This window comes from Schistocerca piceifrons, chromosome 4, assembly GCF_021461385.2.
Source record: "Schistocerca piceifrons isolate TAMUIC-IGC-003096 chromosome 4, iqSchPice1.1, whole genome shotgun sequence".
In the NCBI taxonomy this organism is placed as follows: Eukaryota; Metazoa; Arthropoda; class Insecta; order Orthoptera; family Acrididae; genus Schistocerca; species Schistocerca piceifrons.
Genome location: NC_060141.1, coordinates 96,023,909 through 96,040,401, shown reverse-complemented (window position 1 = coordinate 96,040,401; position 16,493 = coordinate 96,023,909).

Genomic DNA, 16,493 nt, shown 5'->3' with positions numbered 1-16,493 from the left:
ATCGATCCTTTTCGAATAGGCCCCGTATATATAACCAAACACAATAAAATATTTACAGACTAGGACAATACCAATTCGGAATGCTTGGCTTCCCATAGCTTCGCCAGTCACGATGTGTCAGTATCAATTGGTAAGAGAAAATTATAAAATTCGAATAAAAGTTTCGTCCAGCCCCTAGGCAGGGTGTGTGAAAAGCATGGGGAACAGCCATGAGAAGAAGATAGGAGGGACTGAATACCATGGAAGAAAAGAGATTTGAATGTAAAGGCATGTACGACAACTAGCACTGGCGGACGAAGCTCTCTGACTCTTGGGTTGCCACTCTGAAGTGGCGCCGCTCGGGTGTCCCGTGAAAAATTAGGTCTTCCTCTGAGACATTGCGGCTATGAAGCCACTTAGAACCAAACAACTGTTTTCATCAGCGATCCACACCATCTTTGACATTTTTAAAACAATATGTTTTAAAAATTTTGACCTTATCATCCGATGATTCTGTACTTCAGCAACACATCGACGGGTCCAGAAATCGATCATAATGGACATTCTACTGGACATTGGCATATTAAGTTTTCCGGCTTATCATATGAATATTATTGAAATCCCAGTTCGGTTTCACAAAGACTGCTGTACAGCATTGGCCTCTTACTTAGCTTGCATTTATCGCCCATCTCTCGTCCATACCAAAGTCCCAAATAACTGGAATAAAGCGAAGGTGACTCCAGTCTTCATTCTACTTTATCCTCTCGCAGCTACCAGAGAGAGTTAATTTCTTTCTACACAAACAACAAATGATAGGTTGGGATTAAATATTCGCCCTAGGTTGTTAATACGATTCGCAGATTCTTGTAATAAAACACTATGATTCCGCGGCCGGGGTCATTTTGGATAAAAAATTTTGAGTGTTGGGCCTCGTCGTTGTAACTATTAAAACAGCTAAAAGGTAAGATACGTAATGGAAAGAGACTTAAATAGCTAAACGCAGTTTCCTTTCACTGTAGCTGACATAATCGTTTTGACAGATTCAGCAACTGTAATGATATTTTAAGATATTTTTCATTTATTGTTCCGTCTTAGTTGCACATTTTAATAAGATTACACGTTTCGATCAGTTTCGATCATCTTCAGATGAAAAAGAAAGCAAAAGCACCTTCTAATATCTTACAAGAGGTAGAAAAGAATTATAGATAAATATAGAATTTACCTACGTAGTTTTGTCAGCAACCCGTGCTGTGTACTCGGAACCACATATCAGTGTACTGTGTTTTACACCTGCAGTCAATGTTTAAATAGGTTATTTCCTTTCTCTGCTCTTCAGATTGACTTCAAGTTAAGCATATGCGAGATAAATTGATATTAATAGAAAATTCAACTATATAATTTACTTAAAGGTCCAACTCTTTCGTTCGTATTTTTTTTTAATGTGCTGCATCATGGTACGAACTGCATGTCACTAAGGTCTCCCATCTCTAACAAACCAATCATCGATGAAACGATAAAATACTAAGCATCTTTCCGCTAATGCCTCGGTAATGTGCACGTCATTTATACCTGCGGTTGAGACATTCAGTTATCACTTTGGCTAGGAAACCGAAAAGTGATTTGTGAGTAAATATTGTAATAATCTTAGAGCCTCAGGGAAGTGTTTCCTTTTCTTTCATTAATGTAATTTTCCTCCAAGCACAGACTGAGAACTCAGTCAGTTATTTAATAACTTCTTTATATTATAGTTGCTGTCTCACTATTATAATATGAACCGCATTCCATGACACATTTCACAGTGATTTTCCATGTTTATACACTAGCGCAAAGAGCTGTAAAGCTATGAGGAAGTCAAGTTCTGTTGTAAGTTGTGGACATAAACTCTTTTCATAAAGAACAACTGCGGAAAGGTTAAGCGAAATGAAATAAAAATTACGTTGTTATTAGAAAGATTCGGTATATTAAAATTTTTATCGCGGTTGGAATCTGTTGAATATTTGAAAGTGATCGCCGTCCTCGCATTGAGAGGACAGAATTTCTTTACAAGATAGGCGTCGTACAGATCGCTCCACTCTTACAACTGTCTTCTAGCGAGATAGGTGAGTTATCGCTAGGCCGCGTTTACCTTCTGCCGTTGCGACAGGATAAGCGAGCCGACAAATCCTTCGGCGAGAGCTGAAGGATTACCTCGCTGCCCTCAGAAAGTCAGGTACACATCAATAACGTAGCACTTCTTGCTACAAGCTGCTGCCCCACTTCAACTGTAAACCGAACATTGCATTGTGAGCGACTGATCGTTCCAGAAATCGTTACCGCTGGCAAATTCATTTAACGGAAATCAGCCATTCGTAAATCTTTGTAACGGGGCACACTTAGACTTGTTCTGACGTAGTAACTTGTTCTGACTTAGTAACTTCTACGCACGTCGCGCAGAACTTCTCTTTAAAATGTTTTTCTGCCTCAGAGACAACAGTTCTGGTAGCTTCGAATCCTACGTATTTCTCACACAATGGTTTAGTTACAGTAGAGGATATGTAATTGGTCCGCACCTAGCACACTTATTTCCGCACTTCTGTGATTTTGTATTTTTTCTACTAGATATCTGAGGAATTCACCAACGTATGTTGATACTCGGTAGGTCACACAGCGTGTAAAGCTTTATAAATCGTTTTATTAAGAAAGGTATCCATTTTACTACTTATATATGACATGTATGTGATCAACGAACATTGGTCGAGGCACTCAGCGCACCGTAACCATCTCAGAGCTGGTTTACTCTACTTCGAAGCTTTCAGTGCGCCTTATTAGAGAGCTTTTAGTTTATCTCACTGATTATTTGTTACGATGGTGCGTGTGGAAATTGAAGAGAGTTTTAACGGGAAAAACCTACACCACACTATATTTATTGCGCGTTATGCACTCCTTTGATAATGTTGAGTCTATGTCCTGGGTATATTGGTGGTGGACTGCACGATGTGATAACGCCGTACAACGATACTGTGGCAGAGAGATTTAGTAAAGCACTTTCATACCCTAAATGTATTTTATCACCAGCTATGCGTGCAGATCATTAAACAATATGGAGGATAATGTAGGAGTACAATCTTCAGAAGGTGTAAACGCTAGGGTCATCCGCATTCGGATCTCGTACTAAAGATAGTGCCGAGAAACTTAAGGACTTATTGCTCGAAGATGAGACCTACTTAACGCAAGCTAGTTACTTCAAAACTTGTTGGCTATCCTATGTTGCGGCCTTGTCACATTTGCCAACGTGGCCTGCTCTACGTTACTACTGCAAACTTATGGTAACAAGGGAAGACTACAGCCGTTATACTTTTTGAGGACATGTAGCTCTGCTGTATGACTTAATAATGATGACAGTCTCTTGGATAAAGTATTCTGGAGGTAAGGTACTCGCCCATTCCTATCGTCAGGATGTGACTATACAGTGGAAAGACGTAATCAGTAAAAATAAAACTGACATTCTTCGGGTCGGAGCATGGAATGTTAAATCTCTTAATCGGATAGGTAGGCTAGAAAATTTAAGGGATCTCTGGTCAGGTCACAAAAAATTCAAAATGTTCAAATGTGTGTGAAATCTTATGGGACTTAACTGCTAAGGTCATCAGTCCCTAAGCTTACACACTACTTAACCTAAATTATCTTAAGGACAAACACACACACCCATGCCCGAGGGAGGACTCGACCTCCGCCGGAACCAGCCGAACAGTCCATGACTGCAGCGCCTTAGACCGCTTGGCTAATCCCGTGCGGCGGTCAGATCACCACAGGGTTATCAACAGAGAATCAGACAGGGGCAATATGGTTGGGTCACCACAAGGCTATCAACACAGAATCAGATAGGGGCAGTTTAGGAGTAGACCTAATAATTACTTGGAAAATACGAACACAGCTAACCCCCTATGAAAAGCCTCGTGACCGCATTAATGTAGCCAATTTCAGACAAGAAGCTAGATGCAAACTAGCTCTGCAGATGATGAAGAGACCGAAAGAATGTGTGATGTAAAGGAAATTACTCAGAGAGTTAAGGGAGACTGTCCTGGCGTAAACTGGCTTCAGCACACCAGAGATTGCGAGAAGATCGACAGAGGCCAAAATCAGACTCGCAGGCAACGAGCCGCCAACGCCCTCTCGGCCGCCAGTAATTAGTTCGCCGCTGCGGTCTGTCGCACCCAGTGAGTTCGAGTCAGGTATCCAGCAAGTCACCGAGTCGGAGCCCTTAGTCACAGCCTCTAGCTCAGAATCCGGCACCACACAGCGACCAGAATAGTGTGCATATCGGACTTGTACTTCACCAGCAGTGAGACTAACGAGGGCTATTACAGAGAGCTTGTACCACAGTGACTATCTTGAGTAGATTTCTTATTCTAAGGAATAAAGAACCCAGTTGACATGTGCATGCAGTTTGTGATATAGAAAGAGGATACCAGCCGCCAAACAACATCCTCCACATGCTCCCTTGGTACAAGCCTACAGAGGCAACGAGACGACACAACAGAGACGATAATTTAATTGTGATGGATGACTGGAATTCGTTTGTAGGAAATGGGGAGAAAGAAAAATACAGTCGTCTGCAAAACGTACATGCAAAAGTAACTTTCGCATGATGTACCACTGCCAAGTAAGAGGCATCTATCAAATTTTGACCATATACGGAATGAACCGCTACAGCATAGTACAAAATGTAACTGAACGAAATCCGTATGGAGACGAACAGAAACGACACTTTTATTCAAAGACAATAACTACACTGAAGTCATCACGATTCATGGTAGTCCTCTGGAGATTACAAAAGGTGAACCATGCTTCTTAACAGCAGTGATCACCATGGATAGCAGTGTGTACTGCGCAACGTGCTCCCATGCTGAACACAAGCTTGATAAGAAGTTCCTGTGGCAGTACATTCCACTCTTCCACCAGTGCGGCTGACAACTGTCAGATGGTCGTTGGTGCATGCGGATGTACTGCATCACACCTCCCCACAGCTCGTGCTCGACGGTGTTTAAATCGAGTGAACGGGAAGGCCAGTCAATTCGCCAAATATCCTCTCGTTCCAACAGCTACTCCGCCAGTGGTGTTTAATGCGTTTACCTATTGTCATCTGTGAAAATTAAATCATGGCCGAATACATGCATGTTAAAAAAACACACACATGGGGAGGGAATACAGTGTCATAATAACGTCGACTGGCGATTCTACCATGTTCGAAGATAGGGAGGTTAGTACGCCCATGAAATATTGTGACTCACCATACCAAAACACATGGAATACCAAAACTGTCTCAGTCATTCTGAGGCAATGTTATCTTCTGTATGGGACTTGTTCCCACTTAGATCTTTCAATGCTCTATCAAATTCCTCCCTCAGTATCATATCACCCATCTCATCAGCAGGCAACTTCCTCTTGCCTTTCCACAAGTTTATTCTCAAGTCCGTTTCCTTTATACTGTACAGACCCTTTGTATATTACTTCCACCTTTCAGGTTTTCTTTCGTTCCTTAGTACTGACTTGCCATATGAGCTCTTTATTTTCGTACAGTTGATTTTCTATTTGCGAAAGGTTTTTCTAATGTTCCTGTAGGCTGTCTCTATCTTTCTCCTGGTTATGCATTTATACTCTAGCCATTCCTGCATGGCCATTTTCAGCTTTCTGTCAATTACATTTTTGAAGCCTCTGTTTCCTTTCACCTGCTTCATTAGCTGCATTTTTACATTTTCTCTATTCGTCAATTAAATTATTTCCTGTGTTATCAATGAATTTCTGCTAGGCCTTGTATTTTTACCTAAGTGATTCCCCGCTGCCTTCCCCGTTTCAAATTTCGAAGCTACCCATTCCAAGCTATTGTATTCATTTTCTTGGTTTAGTCCAACGTTGCCTGATGCTCCCTCTGAAACTTTCAACTACTTCCGGTTCCTGCAGTTTATACAGGTCCCATCTCCTTCATCTCCTACGATTTCGCAATTTCTTCAGTTTCAACCTGCAATTTAGAACCAATAAACTGTGGTCACAGTCCACATTTAACGCTCGAAATGTTTCAAAATCTGTATCTTGCCATTAAATAATCAACATGAAAGCTTCTAGCGTTCCCAGCTCTCCTCTACCAACATAATTTTCTTTCATTGTTGTTAAACTAGGTTTTTAGTGATGATTAAAGTCTGTTTTGTGCAAGAATCTAATAGGTCGTTTCGTCTGTCATTCATTCGCCTTCGTCCATGTTGTCTTTACCGATGTGAGTCCTTAAGTGAGTTTCGCATGATATGTCACTGCTACGCAACACAGCTCGATGGAACTTCGATCATTCATAGAATGGACTGCTGCAGTGTACTGAAGAAAATAACTGAGAGAAATACGCATTGAGACGAACAGAAATGGCAATTTTATTCTAAGACATTACATGTTTGTACCTCTCGCCATATGATGATACATAATGTGCCCAGAAACACTATTGAACCGTTAGGTGCTTCGTGTGTTACGGTGTGGGGAGGCATAGTGACCTCCAGATCATTGAACACGGTCAATATTAATGTGACGCTGTACTTCTTCCCCAACTTCGTATTTTCAGTGGTGCATTGAGAGTGCCCCCAGCAGTGTTCAACTCAAAAATGCTACACAGACCATATTACTATCTACTAGTAGGTGTTCGGATACTTGTTAACTGGTAGGGTAGATGTAATAAAAGGAAACCGAACTGCGAACGCCAGAGAATCATGTGTCGGCCGCTGAAGTTAGAGGTGTTCCGGGGGGAACTTGGCAATAGGATTGAATGAAATCTCTGACTTTAGGTAACGTCAATGACGCTAGTAATCAGAAGTTATCCCAACCGGAATAAAAGAAAAGAAGTTACCATGATATAGTCTGATACTGAGAATAATAAAGTATGTAATAGTGATAACGCTCCAATTTACGGGTAAAACAACACCAAACCAAGGTTGGTTTGAACATTGCGGTAGTTTATTATGCTCAAGGATGTGATAAGACACAGGATAAATCCTAGGACAGACTAATGATTTCATTCCGATTCTTAAGATTTACGCTCTGACTCTCGTTTGGATACAGAGCCAGAGACTGTAATGATACAAATTGTTATTGCAGAGACATTTACATTTAAATTTCATCAATAAAATATGGACTTTTCGAACACATACTTGATTGGATAACATACTCGCAGGATTTACCGTTGACACTGTTTTTGGTAGCAGTGGTAAGTTTCAATATAACGATACGAAAACACAAAATAATGGAAAGCGATCTTTTAATTTTTTGACTATAACCCATATAAGATTTACACAATAAATATTTCATTGTGATTCGTGAGAAGTGTAACCACTGCTAGAACTTTAGTGGAAGAAGCTATATGTCGAAGTTAAAATATTTGCTTTAAGGTGCGCAGAGCGTTCCGAAAGCAGTGAAGTAGGTTAAACCAAAACGGATCGGCCAGATCAAGAGTGTTTCGTTATTCGACTTCAGCTACGCCCGTACTTTATCACTCCGGAGAAACATGCAGCCCTTCTTTACCGAGAGCTCGCGGAGGCAGGATGTTTTCTTTATGGTGCAATATTTTCAACAACCTGATGACTGTGTACGATCATACAATCATATGTACATGTTGATTACGCATTGCTTATAAAATGCCTAACTGCATCTGTGCAGGGCGTAGAATCTACACCAGGAGCTCACAGTTTACAGGCGTCATCAGGCCGCTCCCAGTATTCAACAATTTATTAGTTGTGAGCTGCCATCGTGCAGAAACAGTGGCTCCCATTCTTTCTTTTAAAAAAAGAAAGAGTGGTAGAGAGAAACGTCTATGAAGGGCTTGGGTGACAGTTAAAATGTACAAGAAACCAAGAAAATATTTCTTTTACGATGTCGATTCGGTGATGCTCTCAACTCGCACGGACACCACCATCTTTCTACGAGTTTCTTTCAGGACGGGCCGGTTCTTCTGCATGACAATCCTGCTCAGGTCTGGCAGGGCAACCAGAAGCAGTTACACACAACTTCAGCGCCTGCTGGAGCCAAATCATTGATGCGCTGCATCCAGTACTGTACTGCTCTCCAAATCACATCTCATCCATTAAAGAAGAAACAAAGACAGAAACGTGAAGAGCACTGACTATATGCACACAAGAAGAAGTTGGGTTCAGTATTGGTACAAAAATACAAGAGGAAACAACACAAATACTGTAGCCTGCAGCCACCATCCACCACGCTTTTTAGCCAGCAGATCTTTGAGGTTATCTGGTTGCTTCTGCTTCGCGGCTTATCATTTGCAACGTTTACTGAAGAAGGATACCAAATGAAGCAGAAAACATCAGTTGCTTTCGTTGATCTAACAAGAGAAGTCTCTCGGCGCGAACAGGAATTTGCATTTACACCTTTCTACAGATCCATCTCATATTTCTAGGCACGCCTACGACGGAGTGTGATTGTGTTGCTCCTTGTTTGTAAACAACAACAAAAAAATGGCTCTGAGCACTACGGGAATTAACATCTGAGGTCATCAGTCCCCTAGAACTTAGAACTACTTAAACCTAACCTAAGGACATCACACACATCCATGCCCGAGGTAGGATTCGAACCTGCGACCGTAACGGTCGCGCGGGTCCAGACTGAAGCGCCTAGAACCGCTCGGCCACACCGGCCGGCTGTAACAACAGTGCTTGCAGTCTTGGACAAGGGAGATTAACAAGTCAGTCAATAAGTTACCTCAGCAATTAGTTGGCGTGTTTAGTATACGTTTGTCAATATTGTCATACATCTACAGTAAAAATGACTAATGTTTGGAACGTTTAAACACTGTGGCATCCAAGTTAAGAATGCATTATCCACGGTACAGAACAAGAGTACAGAACAATATGATGACACTTTCTCAATGTTTTTGGTGGATCTGCTTGTTCAGAAGCATGCATATTCATTTGACTGCTCAACTGAAAGTACATAGTACAGTACAGTGAATGAAGGAACAGATATTTTAGATGAAACCCCGATTAATAGTGTTCAGGACTGCAAAGCTAGTGGCAGTGGCGGAAACAGGGAAGCCAACAGTTCTGGTGACTATGAAACTTCACCGGAAAAGAAATGCAATAGTATTTTAACGAAATTTTCGGAAGAACATCTTGAATGTGCTTATGATGACTATCACACACCTCCACGTAAAACTACGACCTACAGATAGACGTCAATCTATAAAAAGCACATCGAACGTTAAAGTAATATTCGATTACGTGGAGAGAAAAAAGACGTAATGCACATCAATTTCGAGGATTCAAGGCAATCAAAGAATTCGAGCTAAAACAATATATTCTAACCAATTTTGATATAGCAAGGAATGAAGGAAAACGTGTCCGTTATTGGCATCTTCAATTTTGGGCAATGAAAGAAGCAAGAAAAACCGCGTGGACAAAGTTTAACTGCCCTACAGTTTACATAGCGCGTCTCATGAAGTAATACAGAATGTGCCGTAGGCTCATTACTGCTTTCATGAGAGCCAGAAATGTACGGAAAGACCATGACATTCGATAGTCTGGGCCGCGTTTTGCCGAAGAAGTAAAGCAGAAAACTTCATGTTTCTAGATACAGCCATACTACAGTTGGAACACTGATCAAAGTGGATTTAATTATGATCTAACTTGCGGTGTGACACTGTCTAAAAAAGGGGAAAAAATCAGCAGTTGCCTTGGTCCACTCAATACAACTCACAGTTACACAATACATGTAGGACTTTTAATAAGTTGACATTTAACAAAAGAACTTGTATATTTGTTTCCAGGAAAAATACTTTTGGCCCGAAGGTCAAAAACGCTATTGAAGACAATCGTCCACCAAACATACATCTGGAAGCTAGCACAAGCGGGAAAATGTCAAAAGGCCATTTAAAATCCTGTCTCGTAAACTTTGTTAATGACAGGGTCGCAAATAACCAGAAATGTATACTACTTTGCGATTCTTGAAGCGCTCACATAGACACAACAACAGTAAATGATTCACTTGCAGATAAAGGTAACGAATGGGTGATCATTCCGCCAAAAACAAAAAAAACAAAAAAATACATCCAGTCTTTGGATGTATATTTATTCCAGCAACATAATATATATGCAAGAAGGATAACAGACTTTAAGGACTCTCTGCAGGGACTCTGACACTAAATTATGAAACAGAATTTTCATAATTAAAATGCATTTCATTATTCATAACCAGTAGTCTGCTCCATTGTATCAGCCTATGCTTCAATGACTCTGGAAAGCGGCTCGGTGCAATACTCCCGCACATGTTGGTGAATTCAAGGACGTTATTCAAGTGGCATTTGATTTTACATTTTGGAACACCGAGTTCCTGTTCAAACCGAGAACCTTCCTTTGTAATTGCAGCATACGATACGGTTTACCGGCATGGGTTGCTTTATAAAGTATTACAACTTCTTCGATGCAGACGGGCAACAAAAGCAATAGACGACATTTCAGCTGAAAGGAAATTTACGGTAACTACAGGAAAAGTCTTAGCTGTTTAAAAGTATTGAGTGATGGTTCACAGCAGGGATCAGTCCTCACTCTTCTTGTTTCATTTAAATATATCTGATGTTTCTGCAACAAAGTCTAGAAAGTTTGGCTATGCTGATGACTGGGCAATAGCTGCCTAACAAAAAATCGTCGAAACAACTGAAGAAATTCTAATTTCTTAACCAGACATCCTAAGTCAATACAACCGCAAATAAAAGAGAAGTTTCATGTTTTCATCTGTAAAGCAGAGGGAGACACACTACGTTATAAACTCCTTCCAAAATATCGTGGTATCATGTTAGATAGGCCAATCGCTTTTAAGGAGCACTACACTTGAACATAAGCTAAGCTCGAAATAAAAAATAACTTTCTTCATAAAGCCTATGAAACCAGTTGGGCAACGTGAGCCAACAAAACAGCAGTCCGACAAAATCAGTGGTTCCCAGCGTGGTGGTAATTACCCCCTGAGAGGTAAATGAAATTTTCTGGACGGTAAGAAGTAAATGATTCAATTCTATTTCAGTCAGGAAACTATTTTTTTTTCAAGAGATCATTACTATAACCACAATTTTGTAACACTCTAATATCGATTATGTAAGTTATCAATAATTCCTTGTTCCCAATTATTAGAATTAGTACAGTGGAGGTTACAGGTTCCTCGCACAGTCCACCGACTACATACATATGTTGAGCTTTGTCCTGCACGTTGCTGATGATAAATGTGAGACATATACGTAACAAATGCTAAATATCTAAAAAAGGTCTTCTCCTAGCAGTTGATAGTACCTACAGTGGTCCAGAAATTGCTTCATTATTCATTACAAATAAAGGAATTAAATGACAGCATGAGACAAGAGAGCAGCAATCAAGAAATTTACGAACACTAAGTGTAGTGCACATATTTTAACTTAGTTGATTTTATATTTGGGGTTGCAGTGTGAAGGTCAAGCAAGTGCCAAAAAGGAGAGGAGTGACGCATGGTAAGTGTGTTCTGTAACAAGTGTCTGCCGGCCGCTGTTTCCGAGCGGTTCTAGGCGCTTCAGTCCGTAACTGCGCTGCTGCTACGGTCGCAGGATCGAATCCTGCGTCGGTCATGGATGTGTGTGATGACCATAGGTTCCTTAGGTTTAAGTAGTTCTAAGTCTAGGGGACTGATGACCTCAGATGTTAAGCCCTATAGTGCTTAGAGCCCTTTGAACCTTAACAAGTGTCTACCCTCTCTGTGGATAGTTAACTTTCTTACCTGCGAAGGAGTTATAGGTAGCACCTGCGATGTACCACGAATTACTTAGTCATTCATTCCAACACGCAGACACACACACAAACACACACACACACACACATACACACACACACACACACACACACACACACACACTAAATATAATTCATCTGTCATAATTTTAAAAATGGAAGTGTTTCAAGAGAAGTCTTTCATTCTACAATTTAGCTGGGTGCTAAAGTTGATGATAATGTGGGGGAGAGGGTGGCAACAGATGGCAGACGTGGGTAGGGGGAGGAGGGGGCGTGGGTGCTAGCTCATATCTAATTGCACTCACGGATAACGGCCTAAGAATGGTTGTCAACAACTGGGCTAAACAGTCCGTATGTGAAAAAGACAGATGTACAACTTAACAAATACACGTGGGTTGTTATGCTCTCCTTCCATATACTGGTTACGTGTCTTTAATTGCATTCAAACTCCTGATGTACGGAAGAGCGCGCTACTGCAAGAATACCAGAAGATGGTTGATAACCCCTGCCTTCCAATATTGAATGCGGGAGTCGCTGCGGAACGAAACATATTAAGGGCATCTCACACTTATACAGCCACGATTCTTCCTGAAAAGAAATTCAGTACCAACGAGGAATAGAAACGATTTTGGCAACAAAACTGTCCTCCACATTGCCTGAAGCTACCAGCTTTCCTCCTGATCAGCCGCTGGCGTTTTGGACTACCCTGAATCGCATCTGAACTGGCAATGGAAGATGTGCAGACGCTCTCCACATTTGTTGCAAATCTTTATCATCAACTTGTAACTATGGTGCTGAACGACAGGCAGTTACTCATGTTGTAACAGCATGTCCCGCACGTGCCTACAAGGGCCCTTTCGAAGTTTTTATGGTGCTGAGGCATGGAACACGTGGTCTAAGGGTAGCGTCTTTGATTACTAATCAAAACGTCCTCGGTCGCGTTTTCGAACCCGCTACCGCTTAAATTTTGAATAAAAACCATCAGCAATGGCAGCCGGAGATTTACAGAGTAAGGAGTCGCCCTATTTCGTGGCGGCAACGGTCGGGCGAGCCATGTCGACGCAGACCTCACTGCTGCTCCATCTGACTGCACTAGTGTCGCATTGCAACTCACCGACTGGCAGCCCAAACTCGCAACCCCGAACTCCCTTACGACAGACAACGACCGGGAAGTAATAGCAGTCGAGCAAAGTTACTATGAGAGTGGATATATCGATAAGCGCTGCTAGCGCCGGTCACGGTCAGGCAAAGCAGCGACTCAGTGACAGTAGTCATTTAAATTAACGTAGTGACTTGGAAGTACTTTAAAAACAGGGTGTAAAATACCTAATGGCGGGAACACGAGCCACGCACGGCTCAATGTCGAACTGCGTATCAACAGATTGCAGGTAAAGTTACGATGTTACTGAATAGGAAATTTTCTACAAAATGCATGTACAACCGATGTTAATTATTCATGAATGACGTTTACCTACAGTAAAGGAAATCCTTGGTAACTTGGAAGACTCTACTAAACGAAAAGTGAATAAATACGTATTTACTAAATAGGTGATATGTTGATATTTGTTTAACGTATTGTAAGTGAGGTCAGGGCTTAGTTCCAGGTCTACTGTACTCAACCAACGTCAAAACGAAAAGAGTTACCAAGGTACGTAGCAGCAGATTTCTGCGAACTGGTCACTGAACTTCAATAAATTACGGGTAATTGGCTTTTGGACACAGAGCTGGTGCGTGTTGGCATCCCACATGAGTTCCATCATGTTCAGATCAAGCGAATTTGGCAGCCAAGATATCAAAGTGACTTCATTCATTCTCTCAAACTACTTTAAACTATTCCCGTAAACCCCATAACATCGGGTTGAGATTAGGCGAATTTGGTGGCTAAGACAAATTCAGCATCACTTTCTCAAATCGCTGTAGCACAATACTGGCCTTGTGGGACTGACAATTACCCCGCTCTCACGGAAGACATCATGCATTAGTTTATGCAGGCTACTCTCAATAATTTTCAGGTAGTCCACAGCTTCTACTACTACTGCAATTCCCATGGAAACCCAGATGAACGTTCCTCATACCGTAATACTACACCCACCGGTCCGTGACGCAGCGCACGTTTCGAGCTGCCTTTCTTCTGGGTGACGGCATGGTGTAACAAGAGACGTGATTTATCCGATCGGCCGACACATTTCCAATGACTCACTCTACAATCTCGATGATCCCGTGTCTACTGGTGTCGTAACTGGAAATGTCATCAAGAGAAACTTCGAGTCGTATAGGGTAATTACCGTTTTTTCAACTCTAATGAAAGTCTTATTAAGACCAGATACGATTCGCTTTATTCTAAAGCATCTTCAGGGGTAATTTTTTGTTGTTTTTGTGGGTGTCATCTCACTATCTCGTGTGTTTTGTTTTTCTATTGAATAATGTGGTGTGCGTACTGTAAGACCTTCGGTACACACACCATCAGATTATTTGAGTTGTCGCTCTAGCGAAGCAGGCGAGTGTCAGCAATATGTCTCATGGTCTTATCGTGGCGTGTATATCTTCTGCCGTTAGATCAGACGATAGAAACGCCACTTGCACGCTTAGAGTAGCAGATTGACGGTGACCAACATTAAACAGAACTCGATTAACTTTCACACACATTTATTAAAATAATAAAAAGCATAGATATTACGTAACTTGATTCGGGATGCTGTTTACAATTGACAATCTGAAGTTCCTTTGGTATTGGTACGTTAATCTTATTCTCACATGTCTCTGATACTTGACAAAGTGTCTATACATTTCTCTTCATGGCTATGTACAGGAATATGATAATCTTATTAGGCGCAGACTGAAACTTGACTATAGACTGGTACAGACTGACTAATCGGAGGTCTGTACACTCGTTATAATACCTCGAGCGCTCAGGTATCACTACGCGAGTGTGATCCGCGAGGAGAAAAGGTTCTACGTTATCAGCAATCTCATTGGCTGCGTGACATATTAATACGCGGATCGGCGGAAGCAGAATTTGGCCCGTCTCTAAGACAGAGCCATCTCGTAGTGCGGAGATAGACGAGCGCTGCGCCTGCGATGTTCTGCTTAGCGGGGCGCGCTCTATTGGGAAAGTTGTGTACGCGCTAACTACGCGGAACTATGTACACAACAAATAACAAGAAAAAACTTGACCGCTGAAGATGCTTTAGAGTAAAGCGAAAACGCGCATGGTCTTAATACGACTTTCACTAAAGTTGCAAAAGACGGTAATTAACCTATACAAGTTGTATATCTGCTACCGCGGAAAAAAAGGCTGAAAAACACAGAAGACAGAGTCCCACGTCAACACAGTGCGCTGAATTGTGTATTCAGAAACACTTAGTACGTTCAAGTATCGTGCTTTATAGGCAGATCTGCCACAGATCACCTCCTATCGAACTTTGCAGAGTGGACCCAATTCCCACTTATACATTCTGTGATCAGCCTTGGACATCTAACACTTGCCGCTTAGTTGTGATTTCAATGTGTCTTTAAACCACCGTGCGTAGATGTTCACGACAGCAGCGTTATGAGCAGCGAATTAGCTTCATTACAGTGTAGATATACTGAGAAGTAGCATATAGTATACCAAATTCATGAAAAGGCACCCTCAAAATGTTGTTGAACTCAGGCCACAAACAATTTATGTTATATGCATTTCAAGCTGGAAAACAGTAGGTTACGTTCCTGGGTAACACTAAAATTTAGTGATGTTATTATGAACGGAAAGAAGCAAGCTATGCGACTTACCTAAATTTTACAAGGCCTATATCCGGTAACATTCACACTGGTAGCGAATGTTTGATTAGACACTAAAGCAATTCTTCTGTATGATACTTTTCACTAAATTTACTATCAGGTCCGCCAACGTAACACTGTGAACTTCTTTTACATTCAAAGCGGAATGCCTTGTAGGTTTAGTACTACGCAGATCAAATTCGGGTATTTTGGGATGTCATTTAGTTTACGTAGTAGAGGTGATTCGATCTACATTCAGCTGCTTGCATAAGTCAAAAATATGATCTTCTTTCTAAGCATCTGCACAGTCAAGAAGGGTTTTATGGAATACCAAGTATTCCGTTCTGACAGTATAATGTCACTTTTACGAATATGCACATTGCGCCAGAGACGGTGTCTTTGAATTCATTCAAAGTATATATACCTGAATGCAAAACAAGGGCCCATGGGATTCTCAACTCCACTCGTTAATCATACATTAAATCAGTAATGTTCAAGGCCCAATGTTATGCGCACTTTTGATTGCTGTCTTCTTTTGCAACACTTCTGAATACTCACTTCTGAGGAGAAGGTACGACTGGTTAATATTCTAGGCGAAATGAAAATGTTAAAAGAAGTATCTGAGTGTTATGTTAACCAGTAACTCAGTCCTGATACAGGAAATATTTATACAATTTTCTGCAAAGACCGATTACGGACCGTTCACTTAGTAAAATATTTGGGATTTATAGTGTGGTGTGCGTAAGTATCCTATCTGGTGGTAGCTAACACTCCATTATTAATAATTATTACAGTAGACTTCCATTAGTCCGACATCAAACAGTCAGAAACGTCCCATGGTCCGGCACCATCCCGGGTTCGGTACCACTCGGAAGTACCCATTACGCGTCTGGTACTGTTGGACAGAATCGGGATTTTCCGTAATCATTCAGCTGATCTCGGATGTCACCACAGACAGATTCAGTTTATTGGTTTGATTGCTAG